Consider the following 16,297-nt stretch of genomic DNA (forward strand, 5'->3'; position numbering starts at 1 on the left):
CATATATGATAAAACATTAACAACTAGTTAATTCAGGTCATCTAGGTAAAAAGCATGTGGTGTTCTTGAATGGTATACTATTCATTCAAATTTTCTGTAAGTTTGATCATTTTCAAAATAAAAAATTCAAGAGATAAATTTATGTCATATCCCCGGTAAATCATGTAGCCTGCTTATGTCCTGTACTTCTGGATGTTTCTTAAGAACTGCCAGCTATAGACAGTTGTCACAGTGGGAACCACAAATAACAATGAGCAAATGAAACACTGATGTCTCCATTATCACGTGGCTTGATTTGCTTTATAGTATTAAGTAAAAAGAGGTTAAGCTATGATTTAAAACTAACAAACAAAAAACTTGATTCCTTATATTTGCAAAGGAGACTTTTAAAAGAAAGAAAACTTTTAAGATGAACCCAGGGTCTAAGCATCCTACAGAATGTTCAAGCTTGGGTACTACTTTTTGGGGTGGGTGTTGAAGTTGGTGCCTCTTCCTGACTACACAGTTGCTGCATGGCCTCCCCTGGCCCCCACCTGACATCAGGGTCCTCATACAGTCAGAGACCCCATTCATTGCATTTCGTCTGCTGTTCAAGTTGGGACTGTAAGATTTGGCACTTTTAGCATCCTTACAGGTATGAAAGGCAAAGTAACAATGAGGGAAGAAAGTGAACTAAATTCGCAACCACTGTGTCATTTAGTGTGAAGGCTTGGGATTGAAATTTCCTGCCTGAGGGAAGCAGGAAAAATGAGTTTCTACAGAATGCTGCTGTTTCTAAATCTAAAAGACACACTAAAAATAGCTAAAGGGATTCAGCTGCCCAGAGGCTTCTTCAGTTGCCCCGTGGGAGTTCTTGCTCAGAGAATCTGTCCTTCAAAGCAGCTGCTCCCACCTGCCCTGAGAGTTGGTGTGGACTGCGCCTCGTTGGCTGTCTTTCATCTGGACACAAGGAAGCAGGGGCTGCAGTGGGTGGAGAGGCTACTTAAGTGAAGGAGACCCTGGAAGAAGAGACTTTCTACCTCCAGCAGAGGCCCATGGTTTCAAAGGAACTCAGTGACGGACCATCCCCAAATCAGCCAAGAGCAAGTGGGTTTGGGCCATGGCTCAAAGATCAATGCCTTTCTTTCCTTCTCCACTGATATCACACTGTATAACACCCTGGCATTTTTCTTTTCTGGGCTATTGTTGTAGGCTCCGATCTGGGTCCTCTACCTCCAGTTTTGCCTCGTCTAATTTATCCTATTTGTGTACTTTTAAAATTATTTTTCTGTAGCCCTGTCCAGATCAGATAGTTTTGTTTTTAATTTAATTTGGCTTTTAACAAATCAAACAACCCACTAACTGAGCAGGTAAAAATATCTGTTAGTAGCTCCAAATATCTGTTAGTAGTTCTCCACCTTTTATTGAATTAGACCAAGCCCATTTACCAGTCCTGTTAACCAATCCAGAACTTTGTATCAGTCACTTTTCATTTCTCTACTCCATCATCTACTACAGAGAGAGAAGAGGTATTTTCCTAACTATCTGGGGCTGCCAGAGACTGGTCATGCTCATTTTACTAAATCCCCATAGTATTTAGTATACTGTCACTCCTGGAAAAAGGAGTAAAACAGCAGCTTTTGAAGATATATATGCAAAAGAATCAAAAGCAGACTCAAAAAGATATTTGTGCATGCATGTTCATAGCAGCATTATTCACTGTAACCAAGGGCTGGAAGTAACCCAAGTGTCCATTAATGGATGAATGGATACCCAAAATGCCTTACAAAGTAGGAAAGTCTGATATATGCTTTAATATGGATAAACCTTGAAGACACTGTGTTAAGTGCAATAAGCCAATTGCCAATATTTTATCACTCTACTTAGATGAGACACCTAGAGGAGTCAAATTCATGGGAACAGAGAGTAGAATGGGGTTGCCAGGGGGCTGGGGAGTAGGAGGAATGGGAAGTTGTTTAATGGGGACTGTTTCACTATGCAAGCTGGGTGTATGACCATCTGAATGTATTTGATGCCACTAGATTATATATTTAGAAATAGTTGAGATGGTATTTTATGTTATGTATATTTTGCTGTAATTTAAAAAAAGAAATCTCCTTTGAATGCTACATGTTAAATCAAGAATTCATGGGTAATTTTCTGCTGTACCTTTACAGTCTTGCTCTTTCAGCATAATAGTTACACTTAAAAACATGCAAATCACATCATATGACACTCCTTCCTCCAAAAACCCTGCAATGGCTTCCCACCTTGAATCAAGTCTGAAATTGTAACAAAATACCAGACTACTTGGTCTGCCTTCTCCCTTTCTCTCTCTCTTTCTCCCTCACTCCCTCTCTCTCTCTCTCTCTCTCTCTCTCTCTCACCCCCCCCCCCCACTAATTTTTGGCCTTCCATTCTAGCCTTCCTCCTGCTCCTTCCTGTTCAGACTTTCCATGTAGTTTCCCTGAGGGAAGGTTTCACTGACATTCTTATCTAGTTAATTCACTCTTTCTTTTTTTTTTTTTAAATGTGGTTAACTTTTTTTTTAAGATTTATTTATTTATGCATACAAGAGCTGGGGTACAGGCCAGAGATGCAGGGGGTGGGGGAGGATTCACCAGAGACAGAGTGGGAAATAGAACAGGCAGATTGACCGAAGTACACTGCTGAGGGGAGCAGCCGGCAAGTCAGGAGAGGCCTGCTGTGCCCTATGGGTTTCTTCCTGGCTGCCAGGGAATCAAACTCGTGCTGCAGAGGCTGCTGATTGCTTCATAGGTTGCATCTTAACCCCTTGTGCCAGCAGGGAGGCCCTCCCTCTTTCTTTAGTTTCCTGCTAAACATACCATTTATCAGGGAAGCCAGTCCAACCACCCAGATCAGGTTGAAGCCTCTGGTTGTAGGTGCTCAGTGTACTGTTTGCTTCTCTTGCAAAGTAAATATCATCACAGTATTTAATTAATCACAGCATGATTTGGAATGCAAGTGCCATGAGGACAGGAACATTCATTACCCCCAACATAGTGCCCGGTACCTTGCAGTCACTCAAATATCTCCCTGATTAGTAAGTCTGATTTCATGTTTTCTTTACTGAAGTGGGCTCCATCTGCCAGTCCCATCTTCAGCGGTATAACAAGTACCAGGACCCTGTGCAAAGGAAATCATTTTGCATATGGCCATTGATCATCCTCTAATAAAAAAAAGGGGCAGAGCTGTGAGCAGTACCAGGCTCCACCCTAGTTCATAATCCCTGGTATCAGTATTTACAGAGAACTGTGGTGAGGTGCTGATCTCATGACTCTACTTATTCATACAGACCTTAGTGATTTCCATGATGTTGGCTCCAGGTAGAAAAACAAATTGCTCAAATACTAGACTTATTCCTATTTGGGCATATCTAGATTTTCAAAATGAATGGGACCATCAAGGACAATTTCTTTCATCTCTTCTATAAGCACCCCAGCACTTTGTTCCTCATTGTAAAAGTGTGGGTAGTGGTGATGGGGTGGCATGTTTTGCAACAACATACTGTGGTCAATTTCTCCCAGTTTCCTTGTCCTTTTTAACACTTTTGTTCATACTCTCCACTCCCCAACCCTCCACCTGCCCCAACGTCTTCCTCTTAGATTAGGGCTTCTGAAATTCAAAATAAAAAATTGGAGAGATAAATTTATGTCATATTCCCTGTAAATTTGCTGCTGGATAAGGAATAGCTTAGGATAGCATAGCATAGCATAGCATAGCATAGCGAGAAAGAAGGTGGGTGGACTTCAATTTTGAGGATGCAGAGGGAGCAGAAAGAGGTCTTCTCCAAAGTCTATTTTCTGAGTGTAGTATTTAAAACACAACTCAATGACTCTTTTCAAAAAGCCAAGAGACAAGTATTGGCGAGGATGTGGAGAGAAGGGAACCCCAGTGGGAATGTCAACTGGCATGGTTACTATGGAAAACAATATGGAGAGTCTGTAAAAATTTAAGAATAGGGGCCTTTCTGGTGGCCTAGTGGTTAAGTTTCAGCATTACCACCATGATGGCCTGAGTTTGATCTCAGCCACAGAGCTAACTCACATGGCATAATAGACCTCTCCTGTCTCACCCATTGCTCTCCTTAACAGTGTATTTCAGTAGATTGGCCTGTTCTGCTCCCCACTCTGTCTCTGGTGAATCCTCTCATACCCTGCACCTCTGGCCACACCCCAGTTCTTCTATAATCAATCAATCAATAAATAAAATATTTTAAAAAACCAAAATAAAACAAAAACTTAAGAACAGGAATTTCTATATGACTGGGTATTTACCTGAAGAATGTGAAAACACTAAATCAGAGAATAGATGCTCCCCCATGTTTATCACAGTACTGTTGTCAATAGCCAGTACTATTGTCAAGAAACAACATAAGTGCCTTTTGACAGATGGTTAGATAAAGATGTGTGATATATACACAATGGACTACTACTTGGCTGTTAAAAAGATGAAATGTTGCCATTTGCAACAATATGGATTAACCTAGATGGTATTATGCTTAGTGAATTAACTCAGATTGAAAAGACAGCACCATATGATTTCACTCTTATGTAGTAAAGGAACAAAACAAACCAATGAACTAAATAAGACAAAAAAATAAACTTTTAGACTATAAGATCAAATAAGGAGGAAACTAGGTGAGTAACTTGAGTAAAAGTGGTCAATTATATGGTGTAGTATAGAATTAGACTTTTAGTGGTGAACTTAATGCAGTATATACATATGTATTTATAATGATGTATCAGAAACCGATGTAATACTATAAATAATGTTGCTTTAATAAAAGTCTTTAAACATTTAAGAAAATTTTAAGCTTCCACACTGAAAAGATCAAACTTTAGCTCCCTTATCTCCTGCATGTTCTTTTGCTAAGTGATTCTCTGACTCCTTCTAACCATGCCTTACATCACAAATGTTTCCTTCTTTAACCTTAACATGCTGGCACAGGGAATGGGAGAAACAGATAAACCTGCCCTGTCACACCAAGTTTTATAAACTGTATAGAAATATATAGGGAAGGGATGCTGAATAAATAATCTTGATTGATTATTTGATTGAGAAAAGTTAAATAGCATCTATTATTTTGCAGACTCAAAGATGTTGTAGTCTTTATTAGTCAATGAGAGTAACACTGAACTTACAAAAAAAAAAAAAAACAAACAAAAAACTAGCCATCACTAGAAAGACAGGAGACATTACCAACCGAAAAACACAGCAATCTTCAAAATATTTAGCAAGTTTTTCTTCCTTTTTTACTTGACTTAACATTGCATTTAGGAAACAATGTTTTCAGAAGTACTTAAGTGTTTGGGAACTCTTATCTATTAGTCAGGGTTCTGCAGAGAAACAGAAATAATTGTGTGTGTGTGTGTGTGTGTGTGTGATTTATTGTAAGGAATTGGCTCATGCAATTTTGAGGCTGATAAAGTCTGGAGGTTGGACATCTAAGAGAGCCAATGGTACAGATTAAGTGTTTAGATCATCTGTTACAATGGTCCCTCTTGCTTAGGGAGGACAAGGTTTGTTTCTTTGTTTTTTTAATTCAGGCCATCAACTGATTGGATGAGGCCCACCCACATTATGAAGGGCAATCTGCTTTACTTGAAGTTCACCTAATATTAATCTCAATCAAAAATACCCTCCAAGTTGACACGTTCATTTCAAATGTACACAATCAAAGGAAAGAGGGCCCAGTCAAGAACACATTTATACAAGGGGGAAAATATAGGTGTCACACTGTGAAGGAACTAGGAACAAGCCTAAGAAATGCCTTGCAGAAGTGAGGGATGCTAACCCCATCTGCTTTGTCAGGTGTAAATTGCTTTCATTCTAAGCAGGCAAAAAAAAAAAAAAAAAAAGCCACACAATATCTCTCCACAAAATCTTGAAAACTGTCTCAACAGTTCACCTTAAGAGACCCCAATGAGGAATCAGCAATACCTACTAATGATGATGGGGTGGCATCAGAGCCTAGGTACAAAAACTTAAATCCCTTTGCCAAACCTGCTGCTTTAAAGACACCCACTTACCCAGCAGGGAAAGGAAATTCCCAGCACTGCAGGAAAAGCTACTTGGGTAGCAATTGTTATTGGTAAGAATTTGATTGGCCTGGCTTGTCCAAGTCTGGCTAGAGGAAGCAGGTGAAGCAGGATTGGAAGAGCTTTCTAGAGAGTTCACTTGCTTATCAATGGGCTAGCAAGATAAAGACAGCCGGTAATGGATTTCACCTTCCTCTTTATTGCAAATGCAGTTAAAAGCCCCTCCAGCCTCTCACACTGGGTAGAACCCCCTGGGCTTTGACCTCTTCTTGCAGCAATGTGCTGCCTGCTTAGGAATCACAATTCATCATTTAACAGGAATCCTTGGGTGACAGAATAGATTGCCATCTCCTTCCTGGGCCAGAAGCAGCAGAGTGAGAGATTCTGACAGCGATAGACAGCCTGAGAATTCTGATTTTGCCTTAGAAACATCCTGGATGAGCAGGTTTAACCCTACCTGCCAAGTTCTCAGGCACCTGACCATAAAAGCTACACCCAAGGGCATCTTCCTCAGTGGATCTTTCTGCACTTAGTGGAACAGTCATGCACACATAGGGTGATTCTTTTTCTTTTAAAAAGCTGCTAGCTAGTGTTTTAGAAATAAACTGGTGGGAGATTTGGTAGCTTTTTATTGGGATCTCAGGAGAGACTCTCACATGGTTTACCGTGTGCTCAGTGCTGGGTGGGCGTGCTCCCCCTTGGGGACTTTCGTGGGCGTGGCCCCATCCTTCTCCTTCCCCTTCATTAGGGCAGTGAATCTCTCAGCAAGAGAATCCAGGATTCTCTTTCTGTGCATCTTCAGATGAACAGGGCCTTTCCAAGTGGAGGTGAGAACATATCTATAGCAGGGTGATTGGCTGAGTACAGTGAGGAAGGTTTATCCCCACATTCTCCTAATTTACTGTGAATATCCATCCCGAGGGTGGGGAATGCATGAGTAAAGACAGCTCTTTTCAACAAATTGATAGAGATTAAAAAAAAAAAAAAACACACACAGATGTTTGTGCTCTGTACTCAGAGTTTCTGGTTTAGTCAGTCTGGGAGGAGACCCAAGCATTCTGTATGAACACACTGCTCCCAGGGACGTCTCTGCTCAGTGTCAAGTTGAGAACCACCACGTGAATGTGAGTTTCCAGACAGAAATGATGGTGGTGATTGGTTAAAAAAAAAAAAAAGGGTCCTAAGCTTGGAAAAGGAGAGATACTCAAAACTAATTGAGTGAATGGGGCCTCCCCAGTGGTGCAGCGGTTGAGCACCATGCTGCAAAGTTGACCACAGCCTCTGCAGCACTGGTTTGAATCCCTGCTGGCCAGGGAGAACCTCACATGGCACAGCAGACCTCTCCTGCCATGCCCGCTGCTCCCCTCAGCAGTGTCTTCCATCCATCTGCCTGTTCTGCTCCCCTCTCTGGCTCTGGTGAATTTTCTCACCCTCCCACACTTCTGACCTGTACCCCTGTTCTTGTATAAACTAAATAAATATTAAAAAAACTAATTGAGTGAAAATACTCAATAATATATAAGCAATCTGGAGTTCTATAGCTCGGAAGGAATACTTACCTGCAAATATAGGAACTCAGTTGCAAGTACAGAAAACTCACGCATCATATGTGCATTCATGATCAAGAATGAATGGGCAGGTTTGTATCCAATAACTGATTTGCATATCCAATAACTGATGCATAGAGAAGCTTAAACAGATAGGAGCTTATTACTTTCTCATAGAACAGCAAATTGTTATTGGTTGAGTAAGTCCAAAGAACTCGGGTTCTTTCTGTCTTCTTCCCTGTCACCTTTAATGCACAGTTTGTCATCTCATGCTTGTTTTCTCTAGGGGTTGAGATGGTGGCAGGTCACACGAGCACACTTGTTCAGCAGGAAGGGAAGAGGGCTGTGGCAGTGATGGTCTCTCCTTTGTAATCAGAAAAGCAAAAGCTTCCCCAGACCTATCCTTAACAGACTTTCACATCGGCTTCATTGTGCAGAACTGGGACATGAGTCCACTCCATTCCCTAATGACAAGTTCAGGAGAGCAGAGAATCTGATTGTTCTGTTGACTGTCTGTAGGGTAAGGAAAAATGTCAGGCTTTTCTGCCCTCCCGCCTTCAGGATAGATGATGGATCCTTGCGGTCCTGAATGCATGCCTGATGGCGGGTACCTGGAGTAGGGTGTGGGCATAGGTAGATGAGATTCACCTGGGCTGAGACTATGCTTTTAAGGGCGGCGTCATGGGGATGCCAGTAGAAGCTGAGGAGAAGCCAAAAGAGAAGCCGGGAGAGAAGCAAGAGAAGCAGAAGCTGAGAGAAGGCTGGAGAGCCCAGATAGAATGAAGACTTGCTGGGGGCTGGGAGGCCTGAGAGCCTCCCGGCCCCCCAGCACCCTTACCTGCTGTGTACCGGGTAAATCCCAATAAAAGACCTGCAAAAAGCTAGTAAGGACTCTGACTCCTCCTTACCCGGTCTGCATGGGATCAGAAAACCTGCACTGTGTCCATTCCTGACTTTACACTGTCTCAGTATGAGCCATTGCCCCAGGGGTTAGCATTTCGCCTCCTGAACAAAATCAGGTTTAGCGAGCAAGGGAGAAGGGAGGAGAGATGTTGCGTTAATAAGTAATGGTGCTGGCCACAGATCCCCCAGAGGGAATTTGAATTTTCTAGATGGTGCCCTTAACATAAACCTGTTACTGATAGCGCTATAGCAATTTCCTCTGTGAAGGCTCTCAGGGCACTTTAATGGGAGAAGTGGCAAGGCAAAGTCTCAGATGGAGCTTATCAAGCAGCTCCCTCCCATTCTTAGACCATCAGAGGCAAGCCTAAATATACCAGCTGAAATCTTACTATGTAATTGCTATTTCCTTTCATGCTATACATGTCTTCCACTTTGTATCTACAAAGGTAAAGTTGAAACGAAGGAAAAAGCACACTGCATTGAAAATAGCACCACCTTCTGTCTAGAGAAATGTCAGCTGCTAACCAAATCAGTTATTGGATACAAACCTGCCCATTCATTCTTGATCATGAATGCACATATGATGCGTGCAAGAAATTTTTCAATGGGATTTGAGCCCCACTTACCTATCTCAGGTCAGTGTGCTCATTGTTTGTCATTTTCCGTGGGTGTCTATTAGTCTTTGAGCACTCTCAATTTGTGGTGCTCCTACCTACCGCTTTGCTGGCGGCATCTTGAAAGTCCAAACCAAGTACCTGCATGTAATGCCTCAACAGGAGCCAACAGTGAGTTCACTCCTATAGGAAGGAGACAGACTTTACCTAGATCATTGTCCCTAACTCACATTTCCTCTTTCCCATGCACTCCTGCTCTTCTCTCTATTACCATTACCCTTCTGAAGAGGGGAGTCATCTTCATTTTAAGTTGGTAATATAAGTCAGGATTAAAATTTAAAGGTGCTCCTAAGCAATCCTAGTTATAGGGGCAAGGCTTCAAATCACAAGTGCAGGATTTCCATCTTTAGAAGATCTTAGGGCAAGATTTAAAATATGTGGTATAGACAGCTTAGATCTATAACTCTCAATTACTACATGTTGGAATCAGTGTCCTGAGAGCCCAAGCAAGATGATCATACTTAGCTGTGACAGCCAGAGGTGGAGGAGGGAGCAGAAATGCCCTGAGAGGCCACCGCTGGACACTCACCTGCACAAAACCAAGCACTGAGGGAGTAGAACATGGCAGGTTAGGGTATAAGGGGTACAAGAGAGGACATTCAATACGTGAACACATGAGCTGAAGTTAATTAGGCAAGTGGACAGTAGGAAAGCTCTATCGTTTGTCCATATAGGCATCTGTTTCTGACATTAAAATAACAGCTACGGCCTCCCTGGTCGCTCAAGGGGTTAAGCACAGCACTGTGAAGCTATCCACAGCCTCTGCAGCTTGAGTTCGATCCCAGGTCGGCCAAGGAGCTACACACAGGGTTCAGCAGACCTTTCCTGTAACATCCACTGCTCCCCTCAGCAGTGTAATTCAGTCAGTCTGCCTGTTCTGTTCCCTGTTCTGTCTCTGGTAAATCCTCTCATCCCCTGCACCTCTGGCCTGTACCCCAGTTCTTGTATGCATAAATAAATCTTAAAAAAATAACAGCTAGTTATTATCCTAATTCATTTATGGGTGAAGCAGGAAAACTGCCAAGAGTAGGGAAGGCAAACTATTCTAAACTCTGTTCACATATCCCAGTGCAACCATTCATCTTTGTGAGGATGAGGAGGGGTGGCTGGTTGATCTCACACTGGACCTCTGTTCTGCAATGTGCTATCACATGTTGAACCAAACGACAGGATTTCCACTTTCAAATGTTCATGTTTCCAGAGTAGTGATGTCATTGGAGTTTTTTGACTTACAAACAATTGAGATTATCAGAGTAAAATACTGAATTCCTACTCTTTAGTTTTAAGTACTTATTGCATACCAACTATGTTTGGAGTGTAGGATACAAAATGAACAAAAACAAATCTGAATTATTAAGAATCCCATAAGCTGTGACAGGAACATAAAGTCCCTCATTCATTCATTCACTTATTCACTGATTCTAATATAATTTATTGAGTGCTCGCTAGGTGCTGGACACAGGGAGTGCAGAGGTTTTGTGGGCATAGACATATAACTGTGTACTTTCTTGATGTTTTGGAGATAAGGCAGCAGAGTGTCTTGCTTTGAGTAAGGCAGCTCTGATGTTTTTCTGTGTGTGACATTGGGGCAAGTTATTTGAACTCTATCATTCTTGGCTATTTCATTTGTAAAATAACGGCACTTTAAGATTTGTTTTGATAATTAAATGCAACAATGCCTATAAAGACAATACCATGCAGTAAGTATACTAAATAATTGTTAGCCATTATTTATTACTACAACTAAAGTTTGGGAAATATAGAAGTAGAAGCACCTATGACTGGTGTATTGGGAATGATTACTTAGAGAAACTTTGTGATTTGGGTCTTGTAAGGTCAGGAATGGACACAGTGCAGGTTTTCTGATCCAGCAGACCAGGTAAAGGAGGAGTCAGAGTCCTCAGTGGCTTTTGCAGGTCTTTTATAGGGGCTCACCAGGCATATGGCAGGTAGGGGTGCTGGGGGGCCTGGAGGCTCTCAGGCCTCCCAACCCCCAGTAAGTCTTCACTCTATCTGGGTTCTCCAGCCTTCTCTCGTGTTCTCTCTGCTTCTCTGCTCTCCTGCTTCAGTTCGTTCTTGGCTTCTCTGCTTCTTTCTCAGCTTCTCTTTCAGCTTCTACTGGCGTCTTCATGACGCTGCCCTTTAAAGCCCAGTCTTAGCCCAGGTGAATCCTATCTACATATGCCCACACCCTACTCCAGGTGCCCGCCATCAGGCATGCATTCAGGATCGCAGGGTTCTGTCATCTATCCTGATGGCAGGAGGCCAGAAAAAGCCTGACATTTTTTCCCTTACCCTACAGTCCACCCCCTCAGGGTTTTCTGCCATATAGTCTTTTTTTGGGGGACCCTTGCCGGCGGCGGGGGAACCAACTGGCACTGCAGAGGCTGCGGGCAGCCTTGCAGCCCAGCGCTCAACCGCTGTGCCACCAGGGGAGGCCCTGCCAGAGAGTCTTTATCAGTTTCTGTTTACAAGTCTGTAAGGGGCAGGAACAGGCCACGGTGCAGGTTTTCTGATCCCATGCAGACCTGGTAAAGGAGGAGTCAGAGTCCTCAGTGGTTTTGCAGGTTTTTTATTGGGGTTCACCAGGCATATGGCAGGCAGGGGTGCTGGCTGGGGGGCTGGGAGGCCCCCCAGTGAAGAGTCTTCACTCTATCTGAGCTCTCTGGAGTTCGTTCTGCTTCTCGGCTTCGGCTTCTACTGCTGCTGCTGGCGTCCCCGTGACGCCGCCCATAAAAAAAAGCACAGTCTTAGCTCAGCTGAATCCCATCTACCTATGCCCACACCCTATTCCAGGTGCCCGCCATCAGGCATGCATTCAGGACAAGGATCCATCATCTATCCTGATGGCGGAAGGGCAGAAAAGCCTGATATTTTCTTTACCCTACAAAGTCATAAACACGTGTCTCTTGGCAATATGAACAAGGTAGCCATGGCCCAAAAGCAAATGAAATACATCACAATGTAACAAAATACAACAGAACACAAATAAGTTCAGGCAGGGCACCAACCTAGTGGCAAAAGATAGTTGTTGGCACCAGTAGATGAGCTGCCAAATCTGCTGCTGAAGGCACCGCTCATGCGAGGGAGGGGAATCACTCACGGCATCTACTGTCACACACCAGGAGCCGTCAGGCTTCCTGGCCTTCTCTGGCTGTAGACTCGGCTACAAGCCACACACCGCATCCACCCCCAGGATGCACTCACTCTGGGATTGGCGATTCCCAGAGTGGGTAATTGCCAACCCTCAGGGTTTCTGTCTGCTGTAGCTCCAACCCTCGGCTTTCATAGCCACCAATGCGACACACAGACCCCGGCACTCAGGCCAACCCACTGCACAAGCACATGGGTCGGGGATCCAAACTCTACATGCAGCCTCTCTTGGTCCCCTCTTCGGCTTGGGCTCCACCCCAAGCTACGTTCCCCATCTGTCCCCCAGGGACGGGTTCCTCAGCTCCTCACCCTCACTCGACAACGAGCAGGGCATCACCCACAGGTGATTTTACCAGACTTACTGGCCTTCCTCAGCTTAGTGTTTAACAGCCACTCAGGGCTTCCCAAACTCAGCATCATTACCAGCTTTTGCCTTCTCAGTTGGCTTTTCTCCTCCGCCTAGCTGCTGGACATGCACAGGCTGCTTTTGGCCATCAAGCCCCACTGGCCACCCCCAGATTCCCATCTCCAGGGGTTTACAAACAATCCTCCCCCAGGGTCCCAAAACATTAAATTGCCAAAGTTCCTCTGCCTTCTGGCGGGATTATCAGTCCAAGTCCAATAGGCCTCTCCCTGCATCAGCACTAGTGAACTCTGAAATTTGGTCCTCCCTTCCCTATCGATTCTTGCTGCCTTGGGGATCGTTGGCTGGTCCTCTCAGGCCGTGTCCTTCATGCGAGGTCTCGTCCCGCAGCTCCCGGATCTTGTCCACCTCCTGTGCCTCCATGACGCCTCCAGCATTGTCACAGGCAAAACAGTCTGTTACTCCTTAGTCCCTCCAGGTCTTTGGAGGGCTCCATACCCGTCTGCATGGATCATCTTGCTGACTTACACCAATTGTAAGGACAGGAACGGACACTGAGCAGGTTTTCTATGATCCAGCAGACCGGGTAAAGGAGGAGTCAGAGTCCTCAGTGGCTTTTGCAGGTCTTGTATTGGTGTTCACCAGGCATATGGCAGGCAGGGATGCTGAGGGGCTGGGAGGCCTCCCAGCCCCCCAGCAAGTCTTCACTCTATCTGGGCTCTCCAGCCTTCTCTCGTGTTCTCTCTGCTTCTCTGCTCTCCTGCTTCAGTTCGTTCTTGGCCTCTCTGCTTCTTCCTTGGCTTCTCTTTCGGCTTCTACTGGCATCATGACGCTCCCTTAAAAGCCCAGTCTTAGCCCAGGTGAATCCCATCTACATATGCCCACACCCTACTCCAGGTGCCGGCCATCAGGCATGCATTCAGGACCTCAGGGTTCTGTCATCTATCCTAGTGGCGGGAGGGCAGAAAAGCCTAACATTTCTTCCTTACCCTACAGGTCTTCACTGAGATATGGAAGATGGCTATTCATTCAATATACATTTCTTGAGTGTGATAGAATGAGAGACGTGACTACTGAGTTTAGTGTGATTAGAAAAAACCTAACTCCATAAACCCTCCTCAGCTCTCAAATTGCTCATCGTGGGGATGGGACAGAAAAGTAAAGTTGCCATTGAAACACATATGTAAGGGTAGGACCTGGGCACAGTGCAGGTTTTCCTGATCCCATGCAGACCGGGTAAAGGAGGAGTCAGAGTCCTCAGTAGTTTTGCGGGTTTTTTATTTGGGGTTCACCAGGCATATGGCAGGCAGGGGTGCTGGGGGGCCAGGAGGCTGGCAGGCCTCCCAGCCCCCAGCAAATCCTCACTCTATCTGGGCTCTCTGGTGTTCTCTGCTTCTGCTTCGGCTTCTCCTTCAGCTGCTGAGCTGGTGCTGTTGCTGCTGCTTCTGGAGTCCCCCCGTGACGCCGCCCTTAAAAGCACAGTCTTAGCTCAGCTGAATCCCATCTACCTATGCCCACACCCTATTCCAGGTGCCCGCCATCAGGCATGCATTCAGGACAAGGATCCATCATCTATCCTGATGGCGGAAGGGCAGAAAAGCCTGACATTTTCTTTACCCTACAGTCCACCCCCTCAGGGTTTTCTGCCATACAGTCTTTATCAGTCTCTATGTACAAATTATAAACACATGTCTCTTGGCAATATGAACACTGCAGCCATGGCCCACAAAAGCAAATGAAATACATCACAATATAACAAAATACAATGGAACACAAATACAACAGAACACAAATAAGTCCAGGCAGGGCCCCAACCTAGCTCAAAAGACAATTATTGGTACCAGCAGATGAGCCACCAAATCTGCTGCCGAAGGCACTGCTCATACGAGGGAGGGGAAATCACACACGGCATCTGCTATAACATACCAGGAGCCGTCAGGCTTCCTGGCCTTCTCTGGCTGTAGTCTAGGCTACAAGGCACACACAGCATCTGCCCCCAGGATGCACTAGCTCTGGGATTGGCAATTTTATTCTGTTGGGGGTAATCGCCAACCCTCAGGGTTTCTGTCTGCAGTCGCTCCAACACTAGGCCTTCACAGCCACCCATGCGACTCACAGACCCCTGCACTCAAGCCAACCCACTGCACGATCACATGGGTCGGGGATCCAAACTCTGCATTCGGCTTGGGCTCCACCTCAAGCCACGTTCCCCACCCATCCCCCAAGGACGGGTTCCTCAGCTCCTCACCCTCACTCAAGAATGAGCAGGGCATCACCCACAGGTGATTTTACGAGACTCACAGGTCTTCAGCATACTCAGGCTGCTTAACAGCCACTCAGGGCTTCTCAACTTAGCATCAGTACCAGCTTTTGTCTTCTTAGTTGGCTTTTCTCCTCCACCTGGCTGCTGGGCATAACAGGATGCTTTTGGCCATCAAGGCCCACTGGCCACCCCCAGATTCCCATCTCCTGGGGTTTACAAACAAAACTGTTCCACCCCCAGGGTCCCAAAACATATCAACCTGCAAGGTCCTCCGCCTTCTGGCGGGATTGTCAGTCCAAGTTTATCAGTCCATGTCCATTGGCCTCTCCCTGCGTCAGCAGCGGCCTGCTGCCTCAGGGGTCATTGGCTGGTCCTTTCCGGTGTCATTGGCTGGTCCTCTCCGGTGTCGTTGGCTGGTCCTCTTGGGCGTCTCCTCCATGTGAGGTCTCGTCCCACAGCTCCGGACCGTATCCAACTTCTGTGCCGCCATGGCACCTCCAGCGTCATCACAGGCAAACAGTCTGTTCTCCTTAGTCCCTTCTGGTCTTCGGAGGGCTCCAATACCCATCTACATGGATCCTGCCGACTTACGCCAATTGTAAGGGCAGGAACGGACACGGGGCACAGTGCAGGTTTTCTGATCCCATGCAGACCGGGTAAAGGAGGAGTCAGAGTCCTCAGTAGTTTTGCGGGTTTTTTATTTGGGGTTCACCAGGCATATGGCAGGCAGGGGTGCTGGGGGGCCGGGAGGCTGGCAGGCCTCCCAGCCCCCAGCAAATCCTCACTCTATCTGGGCTCTCTGGTGTTCTCTGCTTCTGCTTCGGCTTCTCCTTCAGCTGCTGAGCTGGTGCTGTTGCTGCTGCTTCTGGAGTCCCCCCGTGACGCCGCCCTTAAAAAGCACAGTCTTAGCTCAGCTGAATCCCATCTACCTATGCCTACACCCTATTCCAGGTGCCCGCCATCAGGCATGCATTCAGGACAAGGATCCATCATCTATCCTGATGGTGGAAGGGCAGAAAAGCCTGACATTTTCTTTACCCTACAACATACATTCTTGTTATCGATATGCTAGAATGTTCTGGGAATTTGGAATACAGTCCCTGTAGGGTAAAGAAAATATCAGGCTTTTCTGCCCTTCCGCCATCAGGATAGATGATGGATCCTTGTCCTGAATGCATGCCTGATGGTGGGCACCTGGAATAGGGTGTGGGCATAGGTAGATGGGATTCAGCTGAGCTAAGACTGTGCTTTTAAGGGCGGCATCACGGGGGGACGCCAGCAGCGCCAGCAGCAGCACTAGCAGCCCCAGCCAGCAGCAGCAGAACCTGAAGGAGAAGCCGACGCAGAAGCAG

The sequence above is a fragment of the Talpa occidentalis genome, unplaced genomic scaffold (assembly GCF_014898055.3).
Source record: "Talpa occidentalis isolate TD23 unplaced genomic scaffold, MPIMG_talOcc4v2.1 talOcc4.14, whole genome shotgun sequence".
Classification (NCBI taxonomy): domain Eukaryota; kingdom Metazoa; phylum Chordata; class Mammalia; order Eulipotyphla; family Talpidae; genus Talpa; species Talpa occidentalis.